General features: G+C 40.7%; 1 protein-coding gene across 1 annotated transcript in view; it reads right to left on the bottom strand.

The window, feature by feature from the left end:
* Positions 1-6,618, bottom strand: part of LOC135199369 (uncharacterized) — a 36,095-nt gene extending 29,477 nt beyond the window's left edge. The window contains exon 1 of the mRNA XM_064227346.1: positions 6,472-6,618. The gene's annotated coding sequence lies outside the window, so the exon portion shown is untranslated. The remainder of the gene's footprint in view (positions 1-6,471) is intronic.
* Positions 6,619-14,880: the final 8,262 nt, after the last annotated feature.

Raw genomic sequence — 14,880 nt, 5'->3', positions numbered from 1 at the left:
TAAAACTGCTGAGGGATTTATCAAGTACCAGGTAATCCCAAAGATCTCCTTCAACTACTGAATGATTTACTAAATGCTTTTTCATTTGAAACTGTACCGGTTAATCCTCAATTTCTCCATAAACTGACGAGGGATTTACCAAGTACCAGGTAATCCCCTAGGTTCTTTGGAGACTGCTTAGGGATTCACCAACTATGGCAGGCAAACCCATAATCCACTATAAGAAGTCTCTCGTATCATCATTATTGCAGAGGGGCCATTATTGGAAGGCTGCAATAACGACTCCCTATACATGAGGCTGTTTGCCCAAGCTATCGACGGGACCTGTGACGTTCATTTGTTTACATAAGTGACGTCACTGTTTACGTAAGGGAGGGCTGGAGGAAGGGGGAGGGTGGGTGAGGGGGTGTCTCCCTAATTTGGCAGAGGCACGACTTTGTGCTTCGATGCCCCCGTTTGACACCTGTCAGTCAAGGGATTAGGACCACACACGAGTCTCTTGGACACCTGTTAGTCAAGGGATTAATACTACACCTGAGTCTCTTGTACACCTGTCAATCACAAAAGATTAGGGCCACACCTGACTCTCTTGGACACCTGTCAATCACAAGATCATTTCTATAATCATCATTTTTAAAATTTTGACAATCTTTATTATTTCTATTGCTATTTTCATTGCTTTTGTTCTTATTTTTAGGTCTAAAAATGAATAATAGTAGAGAGTTGAGGAAATGCAAACAATTGGTAGAAACAATTCGTCGAAATGAATGGTGTATATATATAATATATATATATATATATATATATATATATATATATATATATATATATATACACATATGTGTGTGTGTGTGTGTGTGTATCTATAACTGAATCACGAAAGTTTGGAACGTGATAAATCTAAAAATAAAGGTATAAGCCACGAAGGAAAAATAAACGATGGAGTTTCTGCAAGATCTTTCGACTCGACGTCCTTACATGAGGAATTTACAGTACAGGAAAGGTACTAGTATAACTGACAGATAGGGATAATAAGGGGATTAGTACCTAGAATCCGGCACACCTGGAAAATGAGTAACCTTTCCAAACAAGCATAAACATGGGTACAATTTAAAAACAAAAAAATTAAGTCCCACTGCTCAGACACAGGGACAAGACAATTAAAAGATTATACAGGGCGACAGCTGACCAATTCAGATCTTCGGTAAACAAAAACTTATTCACAAAACATATTAAACATACATATACAACGAAGATATCTCTAAGGCAACTAATTTTTATTTAAGTCTGTAATTATATCTTTGAGGTCATTCTTAAACATGTTACAAATACAAGGGTCTAAATGAAACAGGTCAGGACTAATATTAAAATTACAATGGGGAGTAAGTTGTATTATGGCAGATTCTAAAAGATTTCGTGATAAGACATCTTTTGATCTAGCAATTACTGAACTACCAATCCAATTTATCCGGTAGTTGTTTTCACTTAAATGAATGCATATTGCATTTGATGTTTGCCTAGTCTTTACAGAATATTTATGAGGGTTTAATCTTACTTCTAAGCCCTTGCTCGACTGTCCGAGATAAAAAGAGGGGCAGTCCATACATGAAATTTTATATATTATGTTGTTGCTTTCTTTCCCTGGGGCCGTTTTTATTAACATTCCTTTTAGTGTGTTGTTATAAGAAAAAGCAAGGTTGACATTAAAGGCTTTTAACAATGATTTAATGGTTTCAAATCCGTTAAAATAAGGTAAACTGAGAATGTTCTTAGAATTTTCTTTCTCCGTGTTACTTATACTATAAAACTTTTTGTGGGCTTTATTATAACAAATATCTAATATATGTGAAGGATAACAAATCTTTCCCTATTTTTCTTATGTATTCAATTTCTTGATCCAAATATTGGGGACTGACAATGCGCAATGCTCGTAAAAACATAGAAGAAAAGAATTAATATTTTGATGTTAAGATGGTGGCCTGAATAGAAATGAACATAAGTTAAGTTGTTGGTTGGTTTCCTATAAATACTGAATTTACATTGAAATGGTTCTCTATGTATCAAAACATCTAAGAAAGGGAGGCAATTGTCTTTTTCCAATTCTAGAGTAAACTTAATCGATGGTACCTGGCTATTAAATTTTTTTGTTTTTAAATTGTACCCATGTTTATGCTTGTTTGGAAAGGTTACTCATCTTCCAGGCGAGCCAGATTCTAGGTACTAATCTCCTTATAATCCCTATCTGTCAGTTATACGACCTTTCCTGTACTGTAAATTCCTCATGTAAGTCAGTTTATCGGCTGAGTAAAGGACGTCGAGTCGAAAGATCTAGCAGAAACTCCGTTGTTTATTTTTCCATTCGTGGCTTATACCTTTATATATATACTTGCATACACACACTTTTACACACACACACACATACTCTGTCTCACTATTTTCTCTTTCTCTGTCTTAACTCCTTAGGTAGTTTGAAACAGTATCTAGTCATTGATAGTAGGTAAAATGTCTAAGTCATCTAAAAGGTTTATTTAAAAATACTAAATAAAACAATTATATCTTAACAGCATTTTTTCAGAAGTCGTAAAGCTAAAAAAGTAATGAAGAGCGATAATTTCAAATTTAATTACCAGGCAGGAATTTTAGAAGTTATGGGCGATTGCTTTTAAAGAAATTTAACTCATAAATATTTTTTCAGAAGTTCATTGACTGTTATATCTCCCGTTTTTTCTTAAAAATATCTATTCCCATGCTTGCTTGCTCAACTTGGAGTTCATTGCTTGCTTGCTCCTTCCTTAAAAAGCTTCGTTACTGTAGGACTCCGCACTAAAACCCGTTTATTGAATTTATTGAATTGTTTGTTCTTTGCAAGTTATTTCCCTGACCGACCCCACATGTCCAATATCAAAAGTAGGTCTCCTCCTTCTTTTTCCTCTCTGAATTACCACTATAGCCAAGTCGCTTCAAAGTAAAACTCAAAATCGTTCAGGATTTTTCATCAGTCTGTAAGTCTAGCGACAGTACGAAGTTGTTAAAAAGCGAACGTATGTATACATCTGCAGGAGATGCAAATGCAAGGGCTTGTATTTGTTTGATTTAGAAAATGCATTTGCCACTTCTCTATAACAACTTTGATGATGAAGCCCCCGTGATTGAAGTGCGCGCCCTAAAAACTGGCCAATATGATACACCATTCATTTTGACGAACTGTCATTATGACGAATTGACATTCAGACAAATCACCACGCTACCGGTGCACCGTAGGCACTAACACGGAGCTACGCTTTGTCGGAATGCACAAGCAACTCCTCCCCCCAATGTCGACTTTAACCGGAAGAAACCTGCTGAAGACGCTATGAAATCGATGCTATCAAAAGATGTGTTTACGTTTGGGGCAATGATTTATTCAAGTGCTACAACTGGAAGATTCTGGAATTTACTGGAAGAATCTGGAAGATTCCTGGACGCCACAGACACCAGGGGCTGATGTGATTCATCAAGATTGATTGACTTGAGTCAGGTCACATATATATATTTTTTACGCAATTCGTCTGGTGTAACTACCACTTTGCTGTGATATGCAAACAAAGTCAAATCTTGAGAGAGAGAGAGAGAGAGAGAGAGAGAGGTTGATCTGGTTAAACAGATCATAGAAATGGCCACACCAAAAATATAGTATTATTCAATCACTTATTGATTTCAAATTGGTAAGAACTTTGAAAACAGACACGATTTGAAGTCTCTATAAATTATATATATATATATATATATATATATATATAGATATTATTATATATAATAATATATAGCTTAAAAAATCACAGTAGATGCACGTGACTTCATTAAATAAGCGAATACCACAGGAAAATGATAGTCAGGAATCCAAGCGCTTTCGTCTTTACTAAGACAAGTAAACTGACCCATCTACGATGGGTGATAAAATACGGGTGCAGAAGTTTGAAAAAGAATATTTTTTTATAGTACTATTTGTTCAGCAATATTAAAATAAGGGCGATTTTTATACATACCTACTACAGAACCTCTTTGTACACAATATTATCAGTTTGACCACAACTAAATTTCAAGTTGGCAGAGTCATTTGCTCTGCTCATCGCTACATACAGTTGGCCATGCATGAACATGGGTGACGGCAGAAACACACCAACACGATCCAAAGTCTGGCCCTGCGACTTGTTTGCAGTGAATGAGAAGGCCAGGTTGATGGGAAACTGCCTGCGCCGTAACTGGTACGGAAACTGGTTGTCCGAAGGCATCAGAGGAATTCGGGGGATGAACAGACGTTTGCCGGTGTGAGGGGCTGTTGCTATCACTGCTTCGATGATGTGGGAGTTTAGCTCCATAACGGTGTACCTCGTTCCATTGCAATGTCCATTGGCAGGATCGAAATTCTGAAGCAACATTACCGGCAGTACTTCTTCAACGTTATTTTGTGCACTGGCAGTCCCGATGGATTTAAGTTATTCAAAAAATCTTGCGGATATTGATGATAATTTTCATCTTCTATTGTGTCCGAGCTGAAATATTCGAGACTTTCTCCGGGGAAGTTGTACAGAAATTATGTATGAAAAATCGTAAAGTAACTAAGTCTACAGGAATAACCAGCCTCGTTTCACAGCCAGAAATAGCTCCGTTTCAGGGAATCCCTTCTCACCCCCACCCCCTACAAAGGAGGGGGGTAGGTTGGATGAAACCCCATTACAAACCATCTTAGGGGTCCCCACCATAACCCTGCCAAGTTTCATGCCCATCTGACCAGCCGTTTGGCCGTGATTGAATGACAGACAGACAGACATTACGCCTATTATAGTATGATTGTCAAGGAGCGAATGTCTCCAATTGTATTTCATTCCTTGACAATGTCTTAGTAAAGACGAAAGTGCTTGGACTTCTGACTATCATTTTCCTGTGGTATTTCGCTTATATATATATATATATATTATATATATATCTATATATATTATATATATAGATATATATATATATATATATATATAGATAGATTACAAAGACCTTAAATCGTGTCTGTTTTCAAAGTTCTCTCTCTCTCTCTCTCTCTCTCTCTCTCTCTCTCTCTCTCTCTCTCTCTCTCTATTTGGCTGATTCAGCATTTTCGAAGGAGGATGTGGTTTGTGATATGCAAACCAAGTTTGGAGCCATTGTTTGGTTTAGTGAGTCAGTGACGGTATTATCTCTGTCTATATTCGTTAGGTTGGATAAAAGGCTGAACTCATTTAGAATGGACGGAAGAAGAAGAATTCGTCTATAGTATAGCGTCCGGGAGAGAGAGAGAGAGAGAGAGAGAGAGAGAGAGAGAAATTATTAATGAGAGAAAAAGAGATAGACAGCGGAGAGAGAGAGAGAGAGAAAATTGTTAATGAATGAGAGAGAGAAATAATATGTTTATGAGAGAGAGAGAGAGAGAGAGAGAGAGAGAGAGAGAGAGAGAGAGAGAGAGATTCTCCCACAAGCATAAAATTCAGAAGAATATATATATATAATATATATATATATATATATATATATATATATATATAAAAGGTAATACCCTATAATATTCCAAAATCCACAACAGGGACCAACCCACAGCATTTGACTATCAATCAGGGGTACTATACCTCTACCGATGCCATATCTTCGACCTACTGGAAGAAACATTACAGATAATAGCATTAAAAAAAAAAAAAAAAAAAAAAAACAAAAAAAAAAAAAAAAAAAAAAAAAAACGTCTCGTTCAAATGAGAGACATGACGAAAGGTAACTCCTTAAATTTATGCATAGGGACACATACATACATACACACACATTATATACATATATATATATATATATATATTATATATTATTATATATATATATATATATATATATATATATATATATATATATATATATATATATATATATATATATATATATATATATATCCCCATACAATTAAAGCCTATTTATAATATAACCAAAAATAACGGCAAAACAGATTATTCAGACCGACCATCAACCAAACCAAACCGAACCGAATGTAAACTTTTAATAAAACCAAATTAAAATATAATAAAATAAAAATAAAAACTAATAATAAAACACTGGAAAAACTTCAATGGCCGGAAATTGGCAAATTAGCAACTTCCGGTCGAGGTGTTATGACAACCGCGACCGGTACGATAATAATCATTAAGTACTGTTGCTTTTATATAATTCCAATGAATGTTTCGACGGATGTTTTAACGTCAAATTTTTGTTTATCGTTAATGTTAATAAATGGTTATTATTAATGTTTACGAAAGGAATTAGTATAATAAATAACGTAGCCATTTAAGTGGAATATAGACTTGAGGTTAATTGCTATATAGGCCTACTCCCGGCTAATTCTTTGTCATCAAGACGTTTCATCGACAGAACGTGACGGATATAACGACGCTTCTTCAGTAACGCAACCGACGTTATATAACTTACAGCGAATGACGTCACAGCGACGATTTTTAATAATATATCCTTGCACGTGTCATTTGCAGTTCAGAGCGACACAAACCTTACACTCCGATGGCCAACGGGTAACTGAACCTGAAAATTGTCGTCTCGTCTCTCCTCTCTCGTGTGAGTGCCTTCTTCAAAGTGGAGACGGCCGCGTTCAGTTGGTATACTAATCAGGCGTTATCGCCTTGGTTCGTGTGCTTGCGGGCGGAATTATGTTCGCTAACCGCTTGCAAAGTGCTTTATTGCATTCGCCGATAAGCTTTAATTAACAGTGGCGCTCCTCTCGTTAATGACATAATGGTGAGCAGGTGTCAAGGTCTTCGCTGGATGGCTTCGTTCAAATGCACGCAAGCATAACTTTTTCCCGTTTCGTGACGTCAGCGTTATCAGGTGTTTGTTTCGTCCCCACTCTTGCCATTATCTTATCTTTCTTTTTTTTTAATCTTGCGTTCAGGTGGTCGTAGACTGAACGTTTTTCCGTAATTGTGAACAGTCATTAGCTTTTTTTTTAATCTTGCGTTCAGGTGGACTTAGACCTAACGTTTTTCCGTAATGATAATGTCATAAGCTTTTTTCCTGTAATCTTGTGTTCAGGCGCACTTAGACCTAACGTTTTTCCGTAACAATTAACAGTCATGAGCTTATTTTTTTTCTCTCTCTCTCTTAATCTTGCGTTCAGGTGGACGTAGACCTAACGTTTTTCCGTCCGCCATCAGATCTTAAAAACCCCCAATCTCTCTCTCTCTCTCTCTCTCTCTCTCTCTCTCTCTCTCCTCTCCTCAATTTTTTTCTCTCTCTCTCTCTCTCTCTCTCTCTCTCTCCTCAATTTTTTTATCTCTCTCTCCTTAATATATATATAATATATATATATATATATATATATATATATATATATATATATATATATACATAATTATCTTCCCCTCAATGTCTCTCTCATCAATTCCTCTCTCTCTCTCTCTCTTTCTCCGCCATTAAGATATCTCTCTCTCTCTCTCTCTTTCCTCGCCATTATCAGACCTCTATCTAACACCGGACGCGTGGGTTTTATCTCTACCGAGAACTGAAGCGTACTAAAATGAATTAGTAATAAGTCTCTCTAGACTTCTTCCATCACCTCGGGGAAAATCGATGACCAGCCGATGGCAACACGAGATTAATTTGTGTGCACACTCACATCAAAGAATATAATGTTTCTGTCGATAATGACGAATCATTCCGGCGTCTATTCGACGTTCATTCCTCAATACATAAGGAGTGTTGAGGTCGAAGGCCAGTGGGTCGAAAAAGTGCCGAAATCGACGGCAAAATGTATAAAAACTATTATATTTGAGAGAAATTTTCTTTCGCGCGAGGTTGAGGAACGCGAAATTAATATGCGTCTTGTAGCGTCTGTGTCATTTTATGTCGATATTGTAGAATAATTGTGATTGATGCTCGTTCTAATTCGACTGTATGTCAATAATAAACTAACGAACTATTAGGATCAAACGCCAACAGGTCGAGAAAGTGTCAAAATCGACGCAAAACGAATAAAAAAATTCAATTATTTTTTTACAGAGAATCACGTCAGCCATCGTACACTAGGCTAATTGGTGTACACAGTCACTAAAAAAGTAATGTCTCTGTCGATATTGTCGAATAAAATCGAATAAAACCACGTCATTCGCAGGTATATGAATAATAAAGAAACAAAACACTTCCGCTCTGGTACCATTGGGTCGAAAAATTGCCCAAAATCGACGCGAAACGATAAAAAACGAATTCAAAAAGGCATTTTTTTCGTGAGTCACGACAGATATCGTGCGATGTCTCCGGCGGGAAAGTTTCTACTAAAACAATACCGCTATAATCCTCAGTATCTCTCCGTCTCTTGTAGGTGAAGGATGTAGTTGCATAATGCTACTGTTAAAAGCTGTCGAGTTATATATTTTTTTTCGATTGCTCGGGGAGTAAGCTTACAAATTACTTTGATGTTGTTAAGGGGGTTAGGAAAGGCCTATAAAGGTCTGAAAAAGGTGTTTTGCTTTGAGTTAATAAATTCAGGAATTCTAGTTCAAGATATTTATGATTTATTTATTAGGGCGAAAGTTAAGAAATAAATTATTGTTAATATTAACAGCAAAAAAAAAAAACTATTATTTTCTAATAAAATGCAGTGTATTCATTTTAATTTCCATTGGGGAAACGACGCGTTGTCTGACCCTAGATTTTAGTGCATGCCTCGAGTAAGCTGTAGGTCGGATCACGCCTTTATTTTTTTTTGCTATAATATTTTTTATTTGTATCATTGTTGTTGACTTCTGAAGATTGGTAAGAGTAATAATGATAATAATAATTATAATGATAGTAATAATAATGATTTGCATATATATATATATATTGCTACGTCTATAGAACGCCTCGCCTTCCCAGCAGAGTTTTAGTTATATTTAATTATAAAAGTCGCAGCCATGCCTTCTGAAGCGACTGTTGTTGGGAGAGTGGGTATGCCGTAGGACTGATATTTCCGGTCTGACGGAAGCTTAGGGTAAGAGAGGCAGGTCACAAGAGTAGCTAGGCTTCGAGATGGTTTTAGGGACTTCTACAATAAGACCTATTTTCCTTCCCAATTTGCTGGCGTTGTGTTTACCACCTTTCAGGCAATGCTCGAGGCGGTTTTTGGAAGCCCCCGTGATTCGAAACCAAGCAGTATCGCTCTCAGTCGGCCGCGAGACGTGATCTCGGACAGAGGTCAAATTGCCAGCCTCCCAAAATTAGGCCTACCCACGTCGTGCTGGTGGACACGAACCCCAGACCTGAACAGAGGTCAGGCCGCATTCTTCTACAAGGATACACAGAATATTGCATAAAGGTACGTCTGAAAGTGTAAACTTCAACCCAGCACCTTTTAACTACCATACGACTCTTGCTAAATTCATTTTCAATTCTCATTTTTACCCACCCCTTCTACATCAGAAGCCCTTTGTCCTCATCGGGCCACGTGCTCCCCGTTTGTGACTTGTTAAAGACCTAGTTTTCGTGCATACTCAGTGAACCATTCGAGGTTTACCTTCCCCAATGTTAGAGAATTAATCAGCCTTAATCAAAGCAAGAAGTCATTTTTCCTTTTATCTCGTTTAATCTGGGATTCTTTTCCAGATTCCATGAGTCACGTGCCGTCTCTGCCCGCAAGTGTGCATTAACCCAAGTGAATGAAAATCAGCTTGAATTGAATGAGAACTATAAGCCCCAACGTGGGGGCCAATATCATTTAACTTTTCTCCAGGCCAGCACGGGCCTTTTTTGTAAATAAATAGTTTTAAAGTAACGAGCTGAGTTTTCTGGCGACCTTCCCTCTAAAGAAAGTTTACGGTAAGTTCAAGCAATTCCCTCTTGAAATCCCTAAATTACTTCCGTTTACGTATCTAGCTTCTCTCAAGGCCCTATATACGTAAAATTGTCGACCTCGCCGAGGATCGAATCCGGGCTTGCTTAAAAAAGCGTGTAAATCGCGTTATCCGTTTGTAAAACTAAACTGTAAATTATTTTACAAAAAGTAAATCAAGCACACTTGCAGGGAAAGAAGACACACTGACTCACGGTAAGGTATTCCATTCATTAATATGATTATTCTATAACCATGTTTAGCTTAAGGTACGTTTAAGTATTTTTTTATTGGTAGAAGTGTTTAAAAGAGCGTAGGTAGAAATCTTATTATTGTAACGGCGAACGCGCCAGAGCTTTATTTTAGCGGCGAGCAAACAATTTGCCCCGCGAATTCTCTGTTACTTTGTGCTGTCCTCGTCGGACGAGACAGAGCACGTGTGTAGAATAGATGCCAGAAAGAACCAGATCAAAACTGGGAAGTGCTTTGCCAGGGTTTTATTGCTGTGTTTGAAAAGCCTAGCTAGTTAGGAGTGTTTTACTAATAGTTACGGCAAAAGAAGTGTACAATTCTTTTGTCTGTGATATGTTAGGGTATCCATTTTTAACTTAGTTTTCATTCCAAGTGTTGGTAACCGTTTACCTCTCAGCTAATTCAGCTTAGAGCATTTTCGCGCCTGCGCGGTCTCAACCAGCTTTCGTTTTCCGCTCACAGCGGCAGCCATGTTTTTTATCCCTTTAAACATTACCTAAACAATTTAAGCAAAGTTACGTAAGTCTCAAAGTTTTAACGTAAATAATATCGATCTCGGTACTAGTATCTATCCGTTCTGCCAGAGAAAATTAACGTAATTCGCCTTTAATAAGAAACTAAAAGTTCGTGTTGTAAATAACCTTCGCATTTACAGAGAATCAGCTGATTCGCCATCAATGCTAGCAACACCGTGGTGCTAACCCCGCTCTTCTCGCCTCACGTTTCCACCTCCATCGCTCACTCGCCAAGGCGCTGAGCGAAAATTTCATTTCACTTAACGGTAACCTCATTTACAATTGTTTGCTAACATCGTTTTCAAATCCTTACCGTAATTTTTCACTTGTCCTTACGTCAAAGTTAACGTAAATCTTAAAAGTAGAGTCACTTGCAAGAATTGTTAACGTAAAACGCGTCTTTGTAAAATTCATATTGAAACGCAAATCATTTCATAAGCGCGAGCCGCTAATAGTAACGTAAAAATCGTTCACCATTTTTCATAAAACGTTATCCAAAGCAATTCTTTCACAAAAAACGTTAACGTAAGTAGATAATTTAACGCAAGTTGCGTCATATTAAAAACGAACATTAGTAGTTCAATTCAAATATAAGGGAGTTCATTCATATATCATTTTTCACCCTCTCCGAGAGAGAGAAAGAGAGAGAGAGAACCAGAACCCAGTATTCACGAAGCCAAGAGTACTACATCTTACCATTAATTATAGCATGCCGAATTAACATTATGTTAGTCTCTTGTGTCTTTCATTTACACAGCGTGATACGTACGCGCATGTGTCCATTGCAGTTTGCAAACATTTATTTATTTCATTTACCGAGTACTTCAGCGAGGGACTGAGCATTTTCAATTATCATTACCTGTCGTTGCCCGAGTGGTCTTTTCATTTTCTTTATCACGAAAGACTTGCGTATACCGCAAGCACAATTCGCACAGTGTGCCACGCAAATTCATTACTTCCAGACAGGGAAGTCGTTACCAGTTTAGGACTGGCCACCACCAGTGCACGTCAGGTCTTACCATTTTACAGTGCCACTAATTCTTGACACTGTCCATCGACTGGCTGCTGAAGTACTCCCACCTTTTACTTTCTCTCCACTATTACCCTCTGCCATGAGCAGTGCCATTTCACTTCAGTATATTTAAGTATACTGCATGTAGTGTCCGGGACACAACCAAGTGGGCTACAGCCTCCATAAGTGCCATTGCACCATGTACAGGCCGTACAGGTAGCCTTAAACCTGGCGTGTCCATTCCGTCCTTACGAAACGCCCAAATAATTAGTGTTCCGTGTACCAAGTACAGGTCAGTTGATCCTTCGGCACACTCAACAAGGAACGCCTCCCAGAAGTGCCGCAATACCAGCCCTAAGTGCTGACAAACCTGCGTGTCCGGCCTTACGGAACGCCCAATTCATTAATGTCCGTGTACAAGGGTCAGTGATCCTTCGGAACACTCAACAAGGGAACGCCTCCCAGAAGTGCCGCAATACCAGCCCTAAGTGCTGACAAACCTGCGTGTCCGTCCTTACGGAACGCCCAATTCATTAATGTCCGTGTACGAGGATCAGTGATCTTTCGGACCATCCTAAGGGAACGCCTCCCAAAGTGCCGCAATACCAGCACTACTAGTGCTGCCCAAGGAACGCCTCCTCATAAGTGCCGCGCACCTGTACAGACGTACAGGTAGCCCTATACCTGCGTGTCCGTCCTACGGAACGCTCATTCATTATAGAGTATCCACCATTTTGGATCACTGAACCAAGGAACGCCTCCTCATAAGTGCCGTGCACCTGTATTGGTCCTACAGGTAGCCCATTCCAACGTCTCCCAAGTTGGGAACGCCCGTAGTGTGACGTGCGCCGCACACTCCATTTGATTTGTCCGCCTCATCAGAAGGTGCCACTCCCCAAAGTGCCACAGAGCACCCAGTCCTTTAAGATTTCTTTCATCCAAGCCTCCACTGCAGCCTAAGGGAAATGACTTCCCTGCTTCCCGCGACTTCTTTGCCAGAGAGCTAGAGAAGCTCAGAGCCCTCATAACTCTGGGCAAAGAGGCCGGTTACCACTGGACAGCACTTGTTTACCAGTGGATAAAGGCGCAGCAGGCTGCTGTGCGCCTGCAAGAAAAGGAAGAAAGAGAAGCAGAGGAGAAAGCCAGAGAAGCAGAGAGAGAAGAAAGAGAAGCAGAGAGGAAAGCCAGAGAAGCAGAAAGGAAGGCAAGGGAAGAGGAGCGAAAGCATGAGCTCGCTCTCAAGGAGAAGGAACTCGACATCAAGCGGGAGAAGGCCCGTAAGGAGAGTATCCTAGCTCAAGCCACTCTGCCAGCTTCCAGCCCTGCACCCACTGTCTCTCTTAGTCCCGCCGTCTCTGGTCAGCCTGACATCCTTTCGATTTGCGAGCCTGGTCTTGATCCAGTGCCCGAGATAGAAATTTCTTCTGCACCATCTCAGCCTCTTACCCTTTTACCGCCTACCTCCTCCCTTTTGGAAGAGGTAAGCCCACCAGTTAACCCCGGACTTGCTTCCGAGGATGATTCAACGGAGGTTTCCTTAACCTCCCCACGTCACATCACTGCCAGAGAGGACTCTTCACCTGTGCCAGAGCACACTGCCAGCCTTGGTGACTCCGCAGATTCGCAACCTGTGGGGCCATCTCGGCCTTATCATCCAGTGCCACGGAAGAGGTTCTGGAACAAGTTCTGCCGAGACTGTGGCCGCAAGGGTCACATGTCTGCCAACTATGGAGGGTGCGCGAACCACAATATTCCTACCATCGCAATGGCCGTCACCAATCCTTCTTCACTAGGACCCCCAGCTAAGGGCCCTATAACAGTCGCACCCCTCCAAAGCCATTATCAGCCAAGCCACGTCAGAGCCTACGACGACTCTGGCGCTCAAATCTCCCTGATACGGGAAGACCGAATTCCCCGAGGGCTAACGTTGTTATAGACGTCGATTGATCACCATTGAAGGTATCAATCACATTTAAACTGATCCTTCCGACCGTCCAATTGAGGGTCACCAGACCTCACTTCTCCAAAGAATGTACTCTTGCAGTTGCAAGCTACATCCCAGGAGGTTACGACCTCCTCCTAGGGCAAGACATGAAGTCTCCCTCACAATTCAAAAAGCCTAGGGGTCCTAACCCCATGTCAATTCACTCCAAAGCAAGGAGTCACCGAAACTCTACTTCTTCTAGGAAGTACATCCACCAACAGTCTCCCCCGTTACCAAGGAGGGAGATTGACCATTCACAGTTCCGTTGCAAGACCTGTAACGTAATAGGGCACTCCACAAATTGGCCTAGGTGCCCTAGCAAGTTATGTGCAGCGGACACTGTCCATTTTCCACAAGGCTTAGCCTTCCAAAAGAGACAGGAGCCTCTGTCTCCCATTTCCAAGGGCACGCTGAGAGGTATTGCACCTCCAGTACCCGTCACAGGTCCAGTCGACCTCAACTCTCTGCCAGTGCCACTTGGCAGCACTAAGCAGTGCCAAGCTCCGTCCAGCCTGGACGTAGAGCCACCACCGAACTTGACCTCTGCGCCTGGCCCCGAGCTAGCGCCGGCACCTAACCTTATCAAGGATCCTCCTACAGGAGATCCTCCAACAGGCATGGAGCTTACCACAGCCCATGGCCAATCACTAGTTCCTTCTTCTTCATCCTTACTCTGTCGCCCGAGGATGAACCTCCGGCAGACCTTACCTTTGTACCTCCTCTGGAAAACCAGGAACTGCCCGACCAGGAGTCAGCCTGGAGTTTTCCCCCTCACGACGGTGCCGCAGCAGCCGGAGTGAGGGCCCTCCCCTGCAGTAGGTTCCACCTCTACGACGGTTGCTGCAGATACCGAAGTAGGGTGTTCTCCCGCAATCCCTCAGGCTACCACTGCCTCTGCTCCTGCCGGCGTTTCTGGCCTTTCCCCAGAGTCGGTGCCTCCGTCTACTCCAAGGACTGGTATAGCCAGGTCCTGGAGGAATAAGAAGAAGAAGAAGAAGGGACGTCATTAACATACTAACAAAAGAGCCACATGCTCTCCTTGACACCTGTGCCCGAGGTACAGTGTCGCATTCATTTGCAGAATGATCCTGGCACCTACCCAGAGAAGGTAGCCAGCCTGATCTCTGCCAGTAGCACTAACCCTCTAACCCCTAGTCATTGTAATACTAACCCTCACTTAAATATAATTACCTCATTGCATTTCCCTCCTGGTAAATTAACCACTCATCATCCCCAACGCATCATTACCTCTCATTAT

This window comes from Macrobrachium nipponense, chromosome 25, assembly GCF_015104395.2.
Source record: "Macrobrachium nipponense isolate FS-2020 chromosome 25, ASM1510439v2, whole genome shotgun sequence".
Taxonomy (NCBI): domain Eukaryota; kingdom Metazoa; phylum Arthropoda; class Malacostraca; order Decapoda; family Palaemonidae; genus Macrobrachium; species Macrobrachium nipponense.
The sequence above is the reverse complement of the archived record's forward strand: the minus strand, read 5'-3'. Positions and strand labels throughout refer to the sequence as shown.